The sequence below is a fragment of the Chlamydotis macqueenii genome, chromosome 9 (assembly GCF_036417535.1).
Source record: "Chlamydotis macqueenii isolate bChlMac1 chromosome 9, bChlMac1.mat, whole genome shotgun sequence".
NCBI lineage: Eukaryota > Metazoa > Chordata > Aves > Otidiformes > Otididae > Chlamydotis > Chlamydotis macqueenii.
Window position 1 is genome coordinate 27,500,758 of NC_141564.1, and position 15,336 is coordinate 27,516,093.

At 52.6% G+C, this 15,336-nt stretch overlaps 2 long non-coding RNA genes across 10 annotated transcripts in view; one reads left to right on the forward strand and one right to left on the reverse strand.

Annotated features, from left to right (window-relative positions):
• The window catches only part of LOC147599754 (uncharacterized), a 61,288-nt gene that overhangs the window by 5,156 nt on the left and 40,796 nt on the right, over positions 1-15,336 (reverse strand). For 4 of the 8 annotated variants that reach the window (XR_015259369.1, XR_015259365.1, XR_015259368.1 and 1 more), the window contains one exon: positions 5,352-7,190. The exons of 1 other annotated variant lie outside the window; for it this stretch is intronic. This is a non-coding gene — a long non-coding RNA (uncharacterized LOC147599754). Of the gene's footprint in view, positions 1-5,351; positions 7,191-11,239; positions 11,522-15,336 lie in introns of those variants that run through there. 3 more of the 8 variants (XR_015259366.1, XR_015259367.1, XR_015259371.1) reach the window with 3 other exon arrangements.
• Positions 189-4,505, forward strand: LOC147599755 (uncharacterized). Of its 2 annotated transcripts, none has more exons than XR_015259374.1 (3): positions 189-713; positions 1,184-1,375; positions 3,473-4,505. It is a non-coding gene; the product is annotated as an uncharacterized LOC147599755 (long non-coding RNA). The 2 variants fall into 2 exon arrangements; XR_015259375.1 differs by having other exon boundaries at positions 1,189-1,375.

The following is a 15,336-nucleotide window of genomic DNA, read 5'->3' on the forward strand; positions in this document are numbered from 1 at the left end:
GGTATGGGCCTTCCTTCTTGTTATCTTAATTTTCAAAGGCCTCATAATACTTTGCATAGCCATCCTGTCTTCATTTGGGACTTCACCAGTCAGGGCACTTCGCAGCTGTTGCCACCCTCCTCTTCACAAGGCCTCTCTGAACCTGCCCTCCCTGTTACCCCCTTACAGGCGCAGAAAGGCAGCAAAATTAGGGGTTTAATTTTAATTATCCACCAATGGAAAGTGGATAAAACTGAGCAATCTGATAGACAAAATGTGGCAAAAACACTGCGTAGCACTTGTAAAGCTGAAATACAAAAAGCTTAAGTTCTGCAACTTGAAATGGACAGAGTCTGTCAGATTGTGGGTCAGAGCTGTGGCGGGACCGGAACCCGCCTTTCAGCCCTGTGGCGGAGCTGTGGGTCTCTCTTTCCTCACTTACGTGCTTCAGCTGTGGCATACCAAAGGGGCCTACAGAATCCATACACGACCACTGCTCTGCCTGCCCACGTTGCCTCGCTGCAAGGAATGGCTCTGAAGGTTGGGTGCTCAACACTGTGCCAAAATTGCTTCCCCTAGAAAGTCTGGTGCCATTCACCTTATTTGCTGGGTGACTTTCACAGTCCCCCCGGGTGGTCCCACGCCGCTGTGAAGGGCTGTAGCACACCTGAGAACAGGCGCAGCGTGGCAGCAGACACGCTGGCCACGATCAGTGCTTCACACCTGGCAACAAGGTAGGCCTCGCCCGGGAAATGAACCGTAGGCGTAAGTGGGCTTTCCTGACGCCTGGCAGTTGTCCCACCCCGGCGTCACCTGCTTCTCCCGCAGCCAGAAGGAGGGACAGGGATCGCGCAGCTGGCAGGGGAACGGCTCTGGGCTTGGCCCCGTGTCCAACCAGCCGTACGTGATCAGGCATGCTGCCCACAAATGCTCCCAGGTATGCCGGGCAAGAGATGTGCTGTGTCCATCTCGTCTACATTTTTGAGACTTTCCACCCCAAAGACTTGGCTAGGTGATTGTTGTTAGGGTTTGGGTTTTTTTTCCCCTTTTTCTGTGCGGTAACTTAAGGTGTTTACTACCAGACAGGATTTTTGGTTCCCTAAGAAAGGCAGCCAGACTCAGCCACTAAAAGCAGGCGTCTGCAGTGGTTGCACTGGGCGTCTGCTGACTTTGGGCCTTATTCTTTTATGTGCCTCGTCACTAGCGCAGGTCTGCTGATGAGAGGGACTGAATTCTGGTGCCAACCGCCTCCTGGGGATGTATTCCCCTCCGCAGTGCCCAGAGTCACTGCCCAGCGCTGCAGAGCGCGGTGGGAAACGGCCCGTCAGGAGGAGGGGGAAGCACACGCTGTACTCTGTTCTGGGTGATGCAAGCAGGGCTCTTTGTTGGACGTGAGGTATGTGCCAAATGTTACCGTTGCCATTAAAAAAAGGGCCACTCTGGTGTAGTCATCTGTGTTTTACTGTCTGCTTATTGTGAAAGCTAAGAAATGCCACCCTGTCCACAGTAAGCGGCCAGCTCTGAATCTCATCCTTCAGTAGATGTGCCAAGAGGAATGCAGAAGAGGTTCTCATCACTGTGTCTGGCAGTAACAAGGTTTCCTGGGAATAAGTGAAGGGTCTAGAGGCTCATGGTGTTTGTCTCATGAGTTCTTCTGTCGGCATGGGTTGATCCTGAGCAACCTGATCTGGTAGGAGATGTCCCTGCCCATTGCAGGGGGGTTGGACCGGGTGACCTTTGAAGGTCCCTTCCAACTCAGCCGTTCTATGATTGTATGATTCTGTGATTCTGTGATCCTTGGAAAGCTGCTGTAACACACCAGGAGGAAAGCACACTAGCATTCCTTCGCAGGAGCTTTGCGTACCCCTAGCAAGAGGAAAATGGACGTCATCACAGCAGTTGTCTGCCACGTCTCCGCCTTTTCTGAGCTGAACAGAGTTGTGTCAGCTGAGAAGCATGCAGTTGGCCTTGTATGTGGACAGTGCCATACCACCACAATTAAACTCTTATTCTTTAAACATACGCACTTGGGGGCATTCTCTTGGTAAGAGCTTGCACATCCTGTGCTACTGATTTCTTCCAGGTTGACTCATATTTAAATCTAATTGTTGCAAGAGAATAAGAACAAACCTAGTCAGCCAAAATGCTTAGAGGAGGAAGAGAGAAATCAATTTAGGAAATATGAATCACTTGAACTTCACAAAAAATTCCTGAATGGGGAAGCTGGGACTCGAAGATAATATAGAAAATCTGTTCAGTGCTGGAAAGAAGCCAAGTCCTGTGGCTCCCGAGTGGGTGTCTAACCACAGGGCTTCCTGTCTTCAGCTGGCTAAAGGTGCTTGCTCATCATTCTTCAAAAAGGTCTTTTTTGCTCACAGAACAGTGCAAAGAAACTTAGCTTTGTATGTGACGTGTCAGTGCAGTTTGTGATGTGGGATCTATGTGTACAGCGAGCACAAAATCACCTGCTTTGGTAAAAAGGGGATTATGGTGACTGGTTTAAAACTGGCTGCTTGGTCAGACCAGCTTCAGCCACTGCGGAGAGCATAAAGATTTTTATCACAGTGGGGTTAAGGCATTGATTTATATCTGCCACTAAAAAACGGAGATGAGTGATGCTGTAACCATCTCCAGTTTCCTGCCTTGACGCTCTTGGCTGTTGCTAACCCTGGAGGGAAAATGCTGCGCAGGAATTCTCGCAGCCCCTGACTCAGTGCAGCCTACAGCCAGCGCGTTAACGACTGCTAGCGCTTATTTCCACATACTGCAGCAGTAAGAGTTCATTATGAAGAAACACGAAAGACCCTAGCAAAACTGAGTACAGGGCAATACAACAGCAAATTATAGTTAATGTATATAACTGTAAAGTGATTGAACTAGAAAAAATATAGCTGCACCTGTAAAACATGAACTGACCATTATCGGGCAGGAGCGAGGCCTCAAGCCTGCGCTAGATAGCATGAAAGCGTCAGCTCCGTGCTCTGCAGTGGTCAAAACCCCAACAGATTTAACACTGACATTATCAGAGGACCAAACCAGGACACATAATTACGAGAGGGTACAAATGCAGGGTTCAGACACATCGAGCACTGCTGGCAGTTCTGGGCTCATCTCCGACAGCGTAACAACAGGTACGTTACAGCTTGAAAAGATTCACCGCAGGGCAACACACTGGAAGCCATCGCGCAGGGTGGGTAAGGGTGCCTGCACAGAGCGAAGGATTCTGAGAGCCAGGTTCAAAGCAAATCAGCGGTCATTCCCCGTACAGCAGCACCAGCCCTGCAGAACACTTTGCAAAGGGTATTTGCAAAAACATGCAAGAATTTCTCGGGGTCTCAAGGGGAAAAAGGACAAGCATGGGGAATAGAGCCAGTGGGACTCACCAAAGAGATCACAACCGGCTCATAAAATCCCCTGAACTGAAAATATTAAAGGCTGGGCATTAGCAGGGAAAAACAGCAAATACGTTTGCCATTTCCTTACTGTTTTGCAGGTATCTGCTCGCAGCTAGGTTGGGAGAGAGGGCACTGGACTAAAGGGGCCTTGGTCTGAGGCAGTATGGGCTGTCGTGCACATCGTGCACCAGATGTGCAGTGTGGCTTCTCAGAGGCTGCTCTGTGCCGCTCGTCTGTTCTTGCTGCAGGGCCAGCACCCGCCAGGGCCGTGATCTGGAAGGCAGCCTGCGGCCGTGAGAGCTCGGGCGTGCGGTTCAGTCCACCACCGCACATGAATCATCACCCGACTGCACCATGGTAGATTTACTGAGGAACTGAATGCTGCCCTTCACGAGAGTCAGCGCGAACAGCCCTGCCTCTGCCTGCACACGTCCGGCACAGGGACCTGGCCAGCAGCAATCCTCTGTCCCATTTACCGGCTTCATGCTCTTAATTACAGAGAAGCCGGGAGAGAAAAGCAAGACTGATCTCTAGCAGGGACCCACTGAAGATTAGGCAGAAAAAAATGTCTCTGAGATGCGTTCAAAGTATGCGTGAAGAGGGAGGGAGCACATCAGAGTGACCCGGCTCTTCACCAGGTGGCCTTGCTGCTGCTGAGGTAGCTACAGGCGCTGGTGCAAGGCTAAACCTGTCCGTACGCAGCCACCGAACCATATCCAGCCTCTAGGCTGTCTGCCTGCACCACTGCAGCCGAGCCTCCGCTAAGAGCACGATAAATCTCTGCCACGCAGCTGACGCTTCAGGTAGCCTACCCCTTCCCCCGTGGCTTGCTTGCTTCTAATTTTGTGTTCTTGCCCTTCTGATAATTGTCGCTTCTTGCTGACAAGTCTAGACGAGTGTTTCCAAAACACCTCTCTGAAAGAGGGACGCGGTGTTGGTTGTGGATATTTAGAGCCACTGCTCCCAGCGATCGCTAATGCTCGTGGCTGTGAGAGGCTGTGTAAACGACAAGCCTTCATCTCTCTGGTGCGTTCCTCATCTCTCTACAACGCATGTTGGTTCTCATTCCCACGTTATTATGATTTGAATGGATACACTGCTTTTTCCCTCCCATCTATACTGGGGAGCGATGCAGAGCTGCAGGAGAAGGGGAAAAGCTGGGAGCCCAGCAGCGGGTGAGGAGAACCGTTGGCATGGAGATGTCCTGCCAACGCTGCAGCGAAGAAAGCAGCAGGGGCTGGTGCCTGCCTGGGCGGGGGCGTGGGGCGGGAGCCCCAGAGGAGCCGTGGCGACCCACACTGTAACCCTGGGCCGATGGCGAGGCAGCCCGTGCCAAAATGGGTAGGTGCTGCGCACAAGGTGACCCTGGTTTGTGCAGGGCAATGCCCAGAGCTTCCTGCGAGGCAGCCGGGGCCGCGATCGCCTGCCTGGAGGAGCAGGGTGGAGGGGGTGTCTCCTCAGCGTCCCCTGCACTGCCAGCAGGACCCGGTGCCCTGGGAAAGGGGCCGGGGCTCTGAGCACGCCTCCTCCCGTGGCTGTGCACGAGCGCTGGAAGCAATTATTGATCAAAGCAGAACAAAGAAGAAAACATGACTGACTGCCACGAATAGCAAGAATTTTTTTCTAGCTGTTCAGAGAGCCGCCAGGTTAATTAAAAAACACACAGGGTTTATTTCTAGACCTACTGTACTTCCGTGTCATAAATATCATAATTATGCATCAATTTTATGCATAGCTGTTAATTTTGTCATGCTGAAGCCACACGCGGCTCATGGTGGGGTGAGGCAGCTGGGCGCTCGCTCCCGGAAGAGACCAGCGGTGCAGGGCGGGAGCGGGGCCCGAGCCAGGCCTGGCGTTATCTCAGCTGTCACCGTGAACTCTTAACCCCCAGAGACGTTACACGGCTTTGCGGTTGTCCCTCTGTCACGGCCTTTCTCCTTCAAAGATTCCAGCAGCGTAGGGTTGCAGCCAGGCTGAGCCCCGCTGGCCTCGTCGCTGCCCCACGGCTACGGACAGGCGCCGGGAGCTGGCTGTTTCTCCGTGTCGCCCGGGGGCTCGCTGGCCTCTCTGGCCATGCGGTGGGCTCGGCAGAGGCGAGCAGGTCCCTGCCCTCTCCGAGGAGCAGACTCCAGGCTGGGGGTACACGCAGGGTGGTCTGGAGCAGGACAGGGTCCGGCTCCACCTGAGGTGCCGAGCTTTACCAGGCGGCTGGAGAGGGCCCCCGCTGTCCAGCCCCACGGCCTGGAGCGACGGCCGAGCTGCAGAGCGACTGCGCTGCTGGTGTGAGCTGCGCGGGGACGTCCCCTGGATCCTGCCAACGCTCAGGAGGCAGCCAGGGGGCCAGCGGCTGCCCAGGCCGTGTTCCCGGCTCCCGGTCGGGCGCCTTTGGTGGAGAGAGCGCCCCTGTCCAAAGAACATGCACGTCTCCCGGTGCCCCACGAGGCCCTACCGCCCCTGGGCACTACTCATGAGGGGGTAACTTCGGGCCGAGGCTGTGCCCACCCAGCCCCGTCGGCTCCGGGCAGGGAGCGGGCACCCACCGTCCCCGGGGAGCTGCGGCCGGCTGAGCGGGGCCGCGGTCACGCAGGCAGGGGCTGCCGCTGGAGCTCAGCAGACATGTTTGCAAAAGGATTAAGCAAAACAAGCCGCTGGGTTTCTCCATCCCCCCGTTCATGGGGCCTAGCCGCTTCTTCATCTGCCCGTGTCCGTGCGGTATTTAAAGGCCTGTATTTTAAGCCCCCCAGGCCCCTCAGGAGGGCATCAGGGGCTGGCTAAACATCATGTGGTCGTCTGCGACGCCGCAAGGACCTGAGCTGCACTCTCCCCCGCTGCAAAGCCCTGTACAATGCTGCTTTTGGTGCTGGGTACGGAGCGGGCACAGCTATCGGCGTCTGCTGTCTGCTCAGCTTTATTTTGAGGCATTTAAACTTAGCAAACTGGCTTTTTTTAGGTTCGTATGCACAGATCAGCTGGTCACCTGTGGCAACATGTTTATTCACAGATTGGAGCTGCTTTCAGGGAACAGCCTTCTCTAAACATAATTAGGGCTATTTAAGTAGCTGCTCAGTCACCTCTCGGTTCTCCCAAAACACCACGTACTCCCTCATTGAGCAATAACTCCTGGAGATACAAGGGTGAAAAGCCACAGGCAACTTGCTGTCAAGAGCCTCCAAGGTTTTTACGATCCTGCTGTAAAGGGATGTTTGCTTTTGAAGAGCTGCACACCTCGCACACCCTGCCATTGTATCAGTTTTCAGCCCAGCAGACGTACCTGGCTGTTCAGCAGTTGTTCATCTCCTTCAGCCTCCTGTGCCTGCGCCGCGTTAAGCAGGCAGCAGAGACGCAGAACGGGAGAGGAGGAATGGGAAAGCCTTGGCATGAAGAGGGGGGCGAGGCCTGAACGGTCGGACGACATCAACAGAGGACATTTTCATGTCATGATGACCGTGTTCCCTTCCTTGGTGCCTCTCCTTGCCCCAAGACTACAGTGCTGCTTCTTCCTCCCCTCCTGGCCCTCTCCTTCCCCTCTTTCTCCTCCACTGCGCTGTTTCTCGCCTTCTTTCTTTGCCCCCTGACATTCACACTGCCCTCCCAGCCTCTGCTGCTCCCTCTCCACGCTGGCCTGGCCCCGCTCGTTCCCACCGAGCCCCTCGTGCACGCCGCCGGCCCCCTTCACCTGCCTGGCTTGTCCCTCGCTCGCCGGCGGGCCTGGGGCTTGGTGGGATAAAGGGTCGTGGTCCTTCAAAGACAACTTCTCACACGGAGAGGATGGAGAGCAGACAGAAGAATTCACCTCTCCAGGGACGTGACTGTTTGCTTTGAATAAAAAGAATAAAGACATCTTCAGATCTGGGGGATTTGCTCAGTGGTCCCTGCCAACTCCAACCGTTCCACGATTCTATGATTCTCGTCACCAGACCATTTGGATTTGATGAGGAAAACATGCCACCACTTGGGAATGCTGAATTTGCATCTCTCACAAAGAATTTCAGCCAGAGAAGTTCTGGCACATCCAGAAGGAATGTGCAATTCATCAACACGGGTAATAACACATGTGGGGACCTTCCCGAGAAACTCTGCAATCCTACTTTAGGGTTTCATTTTACGAGGATTTTAGGAGTGATGCAAGAACCAGGAGCTTACACATATCTGGCAGAAACTCTGCATTCCCTGCGCGTACGCCATCGCTGCCTGACCCACCCAGAGATTCGGGCGTCCGGGGAGCTCAGCGCCGGGGCTGGCGCATTCGATCACACCCCAGGGACCTGCAGCAACCGCGCCGCCCAGCCAGCGCCGCTCCCGCCTTCATCTAGCGCTGTCACAAGCACAATTACGCCGGCACTCACAGGGAAATGTGAAATGTGAAAGACGCAAAAGCTGTTTATAAACAGCTCCCCTCCCTTCCTAAAAATGTTATTAACTATTTCACAACGTCACACCAAGTGGGAAACTCAGCACCAGCTTCCAGCACTACAGATGCCACTGGAAAACAAAGCAAGCTTTCCAAGCAGAGAAGAGGGCCACAAAAAAGCGTGTGTCATGCAGAAACCCTCCTGTATTTCACGCCCCCCCGCTCCAGCAGTAACGGTACAAATACCGGCTCCGGCCCACCAAGGCGAAATGCAGATCTTTCCCCTCTTTGCTCCGCCCTCAAGAGGACTGTCAGAGCAACCAGGCAGCCCTGTACCAGCTCCACACCAAAATTTAAACACTTCCGAGACCCACTAGTAACATTTTTCTGAAATACCACAGGCTAAGTCCTGGAGGAGGATGAAGCTGAGGTGACTGCAAGCAGAATTACCGACAGTCCTACTTACCGGGGTCTTTTCTAACAGCCTGTATCAAACAAACAAAAACCCTGTCGTCACGTTTAGACCTTTTTTTGCCATGTTACCTGCTGCGCATCTCGCACAATTTATGTTTTATCATTTTCCTTCCTGCTAACCAGTCTCATCTGCCACCCAGCCGCCGCAAAGCAGCGGACACCAGAGGGGTGTGAAGAGCGGCACTGCGTAGAATTTCTCTGTGTTGCTGACTTTATCGTGCCAGCTGCATCAGAGCTCAGAATTCACACCTGCGAATCGCGGTTTCACGGCTGCCCCTCGCCCTGCGTACCCGCTGCGCAGCAGGAGGGAGGCAGCCCAGCACGAAGCCAGCCAGGGGCGCGGCTCCGATCGCTCCCGCGGGGACGCGCACTTTGGGACCGGGGTGGCTCGGGCCCCACTGTCGCTGCTGCAGCATGAAAGGGTGCACATTTGTGTGATGTATGTCACAAACGAGACGTGACACAACGAGAGATGGGGGAAGGTTTAACTCCAACAGTTTCCTCGGTGTTTCCCTGGCATCTGGACTCCCCACTTTTTTTTTCTGCAAGATGCCTGCACGTGGTTTCAGTGGAGCAGCTCTTTGGCTTTTGTCCTTCCTCCTGCCCCAAGTAATTTAATTTCTGGGATTCCAACACGGCCATCGCACTGAATGGATTCTGAAACTCACTTGCTCTTTAGGCCCAGCAGGAACTCACACCGTGCAAGGGCTCTCGCGGGTTTGAGCACGTTGTCCGGGGTCTGTGCGAGTGCTGGGGAGCAGAACTTGGCCCCAGACTCGGCCCCAGCGGGTCCTGAGCTATCGAGTCATCTGGAACGAGAGTCTCATTTTCAGAGCAGTGCAATTTTCTCCTCAGCGATGTTATCTTTGTCCCTGGTTTCTGGCAGCAGAGCTGCTCACACATGCTATTAGCAGATGGCAGAAGACACACATGGAATTCGCTCTCAGAACATTTCTTCCTTCTCAGAACATTTGAAGTGCAAATTCAAGCTAAAAGCATGCACAGCCCTTTTCCAGACAGGGCTACAGACAGTTAAAAGCAGGCTCCCACAGAAATCTCTCAAATATGTTGGTCTCTCTGCTGTAGGTTAACGACTCAGCACATACCCGTTAGTCAGAAATGCAGGGAGTGCGTTTCTGTAAAGCCGTGCCCCTCGCTCCGAGCTCGTGTCAGCTCCTTTTGGGGCTCAGCTGTTAACAGGCAGCAGGCGCTGCGGGAAGGCAGAAAACTTCCAACCTCTCCAGTGAGGTGAGGCGCCCACCTGCGGCCCACGGCTAACGGCGGTGGCCTTGGCAGAGCGCGGTGCTCTTGGTGCAGACCAAGACGAACGCACAAATTTACGGATCAGGCAAACAAATTGCCAGAACAGGCATGAATTCAGGAGCACGGACACGTGTGCGCTGCTCAGCCCCCAAATGGCGGAGGCGCGAGCCTGATGGACTCCACGTCGTCCCACATTTACGCTGCTGAGCTGAAACTCAACCGGCCTTCCAGCGGAGCTGCTGCCAGGGGAGTCCGGGAGCTGCTGCAACCAAGTGCTTCCCTGAGTCAACATTCACTTCTGATCTGGATGTCTCGTCTAGGAAAAGCAATGGCTTTTAAAAAAATCTTCTTATTCAGGGTTCTTCTTTTATTTACAACATATTATGATTTTTTTTCCTGCCTCCCTAAACTGAGGCAAATCCTGCAGAGTTCCTCCTGCATTTGATTAAAAACAAACACGGGCGCTTTGAGATCGCCCCAGCCTTCAGACCTTACATGAGCACGCACCTGTCATCTGCTCTGGTTTTGCCCCAGAGGACAATTTTATCCCCAGTTCATGAGCTGGTGCTGAAAAAACAGCAGAACACAACAAAAATCCCCAAATTCTGTGGAAACTCACGTCTAATGCCTTGGATCCCAATTTAAAGTTGGTCTGTTGATCCCCCTACGTAGCACCAACTGGAACCATCTCACACCAACAAGGAGGGTGCAATGGTTCCACCTTTCGGGACAGCTGTGCCCAGGCACCCACTCCACAGTTCACCGTGTCGCTGCCCACCGGCCGCCACCGACTCCCGCTTCCCACAGAGGCATCGCTCGCAGCCATGAACTGCATCCTGGAGGCGGGCGCCTCAGCCTACAGCCTCCCTTCGCCCCGTGACCCCCGCTTAGACAGCGCTCCTCACTGGCAAGCGGGGCCGTGGGGAAGCTTCGCAATCTGCAAAGCGGCCGGTGTCGGCCGCGCTGACGGCGATTCCTCCTCCGGGGCGTGCAGACCAGCCCTGCCCAGAACTCCCTGGCCCTCGCAGCCGCAGGAGCAATGGGGGGGGTTTCCCGTGCCCCGGGTGAGCGCTGCAAGTACCAAGTGAACAAACCGCAGCAAACTCCTCCGCTGCAGCTCTGCACACCAGGCCGCCTTGCCCCAGGAACGTCGAAGGTCTTGGCCCAGCAGTGAGACGCAGAGAAGAGCCAGGAGCGCAAGTCCCAGCGGGAACAGGGCTGGTGACGCCGGGCATGCCGTCGCAGAGCCGTGCACCCCGGCGTGTGACGAGCCATCGCAGGAGCCGTGCCAGCGGGCGCTAGACTGACAGGGCACCTTCACACTTGATTTGGGATTCAGACACCTCTCTGCAACTTCAGGTGCCAATGCCATGCCTTGGAGTATGAGTCCAGCCATCCTTAGTAAACCACGGTCAACATCCCCAAAAAGAAAGATTTCAACCATTACTCATGACGTGCTGCAGGCCAGGGGGACACCATCAAATCCTCTCTTCAAGGGACTTGGGCAGAACAGGCTATGGCGTCCCACGGACACTGGAGGTTACCGCTATTTTGCGAAGCAAGACTGAAAGACCAGAGTACTCAAAAATTCTGATTTAGAGTTTCAATTTTCAAGCCACTATCTCAAATGTAAAATCTGAATTATTTTATTTTCTTCACAAAGACACTTGGTCAAATAATTAAAAACTGCTTCAGTGGTACAGTTATCATGTTGACGCTCTGGTCTTTCTACCCTGTCTCAGAGAATTTGTTCCTTTTGTCAGATAATGCAGTCAGAAGGGGTACTAACTACTTGCTTTTATTCATGAAAATCTTTAAGTTCCAAGATTATTTAATTTTCTTCCATACCGATGTACTTTCTATTGCGCACTGTGCTCTCTTGAAGACGGAAATCCAATTCCCTAGTTTCAGCAAGTCTTCGAGTTTCCAGGTGTTGCTGTTTTCGGCCCGCGCTTTGTCCCAGCGCTGGAGCACACTGTGGGAAGAGCTGCAACCAGCGCAGAGAGGGCACGGCCGCACCCCGGCGCCAGCGCGGGTGGCTGGGCAGCCAACTGATCTCCTGCGAGCAGTGCACCAAGGGCACAAAGAAAGAGAAGACATGGGGGGAAAACAGGATTCTTGTTATATTTTTGTTGTACTTGAGGGAAAAAAAAAAAAGAATTTGTGATCTGGCTAAGAAAGGTAAGTATGATGTGCTCTAGAATTCCTCCCCAACTATGAGACAGCTTCTGACGAGTGCTGCTGACACCCCACGGCTCTCCTACGTTACTTTCTTTTGAAGTTCAAAAGGCTCCATCGAGTTGGCTACATTTATTTGCCCATTCCTTCCCCCGAGGCAAAATAACCAGGAAAATTCCCTGACATACATCTCTCCTTCCTGAAGTCTCTTTTCTCATTTGCCCCCCTCCATGCAATCAGGCCCCTTTTCACACACGGGTGAACCCAGCAAGCCGTTCAGAGTGGCAGCCACGCGAAGCACTTCAGTGAACTTCAGGTAATTGTGCCTTAGAGGCCTTTTTGAAGGTCAAGTATTTCTGGGTAATTTTTCCAGCTACTTTCTTTGTTAAATGAAAGCCCACTGAAACTGGGAAAAGAACAAGTGGCTTTGTAAATGTCTCTACTTCACCAGCCCCGTGAGTCCGCCTGCCCCACATCCCCACACGTTTTCCTTCTGTTTTCTTTCCCAGACTCCCAGATCTTCACAAGTCACCTGCTTGTGCAAAATTTGTGTCATTCACTGTTGCCCTGAGAACGGCTGAAATTTCCAAATACACTTCTCGGCAGATTCTCGCACTTCTAAGTCACTTCCAAGCTTTTGCAAAAAAAGTGCTTTAAGTTTGCATCACAATACAAAAAACAATTTAAGAATCATCTCTGAAACACACAGACAGAGCGGGCTGCTTGCCAACCTGGCAATCTGTGGCTGCTTTTCTGATCTCTCCGATGTCGAGCGTTATAGGCAAGTTTGCACTGCAGCTTCTCCTTCCAGGTGTCGTAAATCTGGGTACTAAAATCACCGGTAAACTTTGTGATAATAAATAAGAAACTAAAACATTGATTAAGTGAACTGACAAGTGTTACAGCCGTAAGATGGTCAAGTAATTCTAATTTTCATACAGAACTAGACAAAGAACATCAAACAAAATTAAAGAAACTTTATGTTCTTCTTTAATATGTGCAATTTCAACTACAGAAGTAAATATATTTGTTTTACGCTAAGAATGGAAGCAGAGAGAGAAATTTGATCTATCAAAGTCTATTTTAGGAGAGATTTTAATTTAATAAACTGGACTGGTTTTCTGAAAAAGAACTTGCAATCGAGAGCAGAACAATGCCACTTAGGCTGTAAGTTCATTAAAGCAAAGGCTTTTTTACATTGCAGAACCTAGCACAACAAGGGCCTGGGCTGTCCTACGAATGCCGTACCAATAAACAACAATGCCACGAGCTCCCCATCCCAAATTCTTCACTGTTGCTCCAGACACCACAAAGGCTGTGCGGAGTTTGCACCGCACAGGATCCTTTCCTGCACATAACTGAACGTGCACACGCATCTCCAGACTCTGGGCAGCAATCATTGCACAGACCCAGACGCGACGGCGGTCGTGGTCAGACACACGCGTAGAGACGCGTGTGAATGGGCAGGTATATGCTGAAATGGGCTCATTTTAATTAAAGAAAGCAGGAAAACTGACAATCATGTCTGAGAAACTAACTGTAACCTAGTGCAGGTGCGTTTGCTGCTGGCCCCCAGCACGGCTGCGCAGGGTCACCCGAGAGGAGAGGAGCCGAGCTCCGTGCCCCGCACCGGCAGCACTCGCCAAGAGCCAAGCTCCGCTCCCCGCAGCGCGCTGGACCCTAACCGGGCACAAATCCTTTTCCCCATGGACTCCATCTCCGTGGCAGGGCTCTGGAGGACGTGGGACCGTCCACCCGATCCTCTCCACCGCCCCTCCAGAAAGGCGACAGGTGAGCCCCTGCCTCCGCCGTGCCTGCTGCCACAGGGGTCCGCGTCCTCCTGGGGAGGAAAGCCTTGGCCCCACAGCGCTTCGGCCTCCCCAGCCCCAGCGTGGTGGGCTGCTCCAGCCAGAGAGTTGTAACGCTGTGCTTAAAATACATAAATGCCAGAAAAACTCCGTACCCCATTTAAAGATTTAGCTCAAGCTCCTGTGCCATTCTGGTCAGGAAAGGAAGAGAGCGCCTTTGCAAGCATTAACAAAAAGAAGCTGCAGAACGCCCCTGCAAGCTGATACAGAAAAGGAGAGCGGTCACCACCTCAGCACAGCGTCTGGATTAGGCTGAGCAATGCTGGGCTCTTGGGGCTGTCAGAGCTGTCTGCCTCATGATGGCTTGCACAAAAGCCCTTCTATCGCTTTGTGCTAAAGGAATGCAGTGCCCAGCAGCGACTGATAGCCATCAGAGCGATGAAGTCCCCAGGCATGGACAATGGGAGCTAGCTGCGTGCTGGAAAAGCTCCCTCACCCGTACTCAAGGGCAGAGGACGGCAAGGTGAGAGATACTGCTGGCACAGAGAGAGAAATGAAAAAGTAGATTCAAAGCTGGAAGAAATCTGCTCTGCAGGGGCACTGTGCTATTGCCTGAGAATTAAACTACTCATTTCACCACGTTTCCTTGGGGATGCTGCTGAGGGCCTCTGAAGAGCAAGGAACATCGACAGCTCTACCGTGAAGCTTCGCGAGGCTTTCTGCGTACTCCAGGTGACTAATGCCGGCTACCCATCTGCGCGGCACAGTGCTGAACAAAAGTTACCTCCCGCCACCCCAATCTATTGTTGCTGCTCTTCCTGGGAGCAGAAGGCTGAACTGGGCAAAGCAGTCATCTTCCACACCCCTGACCAAATGTAGAAAACCAGCAGTTATTCACTACAGCTGCTCCAGATTTGAGGTGAAGATAAAACTCATGGGTTTTCAGGGCATTTGGATACTTGCTAGACGTATTTGTTTCTTCTGGAGTAGCTGTCAGAGACAAAATGACTGGAAAAGCTGAAGGATGTCCTTTGAGGGCATGGACTAAACAAAAGCAAATCAAGGTGAGGTGCAGCAGCGCACTGCTCCTTCCTCCTCCTGCTGATGGCTCTGAACTACTAAGATCTGTTGACTGATTCTAGAGCTTCCACAAAAAATAACTTTTGCAAGCTGTCATTATTGCACAAGGATCTGCACCTCTACTGGGAAAACACCGCACAAGTCAAGATGATTCTATGACTCCTCTGTCGAGCTCTTCTGGAGAACACAGACTGCCTCAGGCTTTAGATGCTGTCGAAGACGTAGGGACATAAAATTTGTCTGAGGCTCACCAGCCCAGCAGTGTCTCCAGGAGCTGCCACTATCGGCTCCTCAGGGGAAGGCAACTGCAGTACTCGGGGCTGACTGCAGCACCTGAACCACATTCCTGCAGACTATTTTAAAGATTTCCAGTAGAAGCATCAGAGCTCAAAAACATTTCCCATGTTCTGGAAAGTATTTACTATTCCCAACATTTTGCAGACCGTAAGGAAACAGAAACAATAATTACACAAATGCAGTTCCCAAGAGGCTGTTAGCTAAAAAAGCCTGACATTAATCAGCAGATCAGTGGATTACCCCTGACGCCTTTTAAAAGGCTTAGCTACATTTGCCGACTTCCATTTCTCAGCCGTCAGTGCTGACTTACCCAGTGAGGTCCACGCCGCAGTTAGCTGAGCAGTGCTGGTTTCCTGCTCTTCTTGAACTCTTGAGCAGAAAACCCCTAGTTCTGGAGGTTTGTTACTCAGCTCACTGATTTGCTGCTCCTTGGCTGACAGCTGATGTGGAGATGGTTCCTCCTGCTCACCCAGCAAAGCACGATTCTCCAGAAAGGTCCTCTGACATGTCT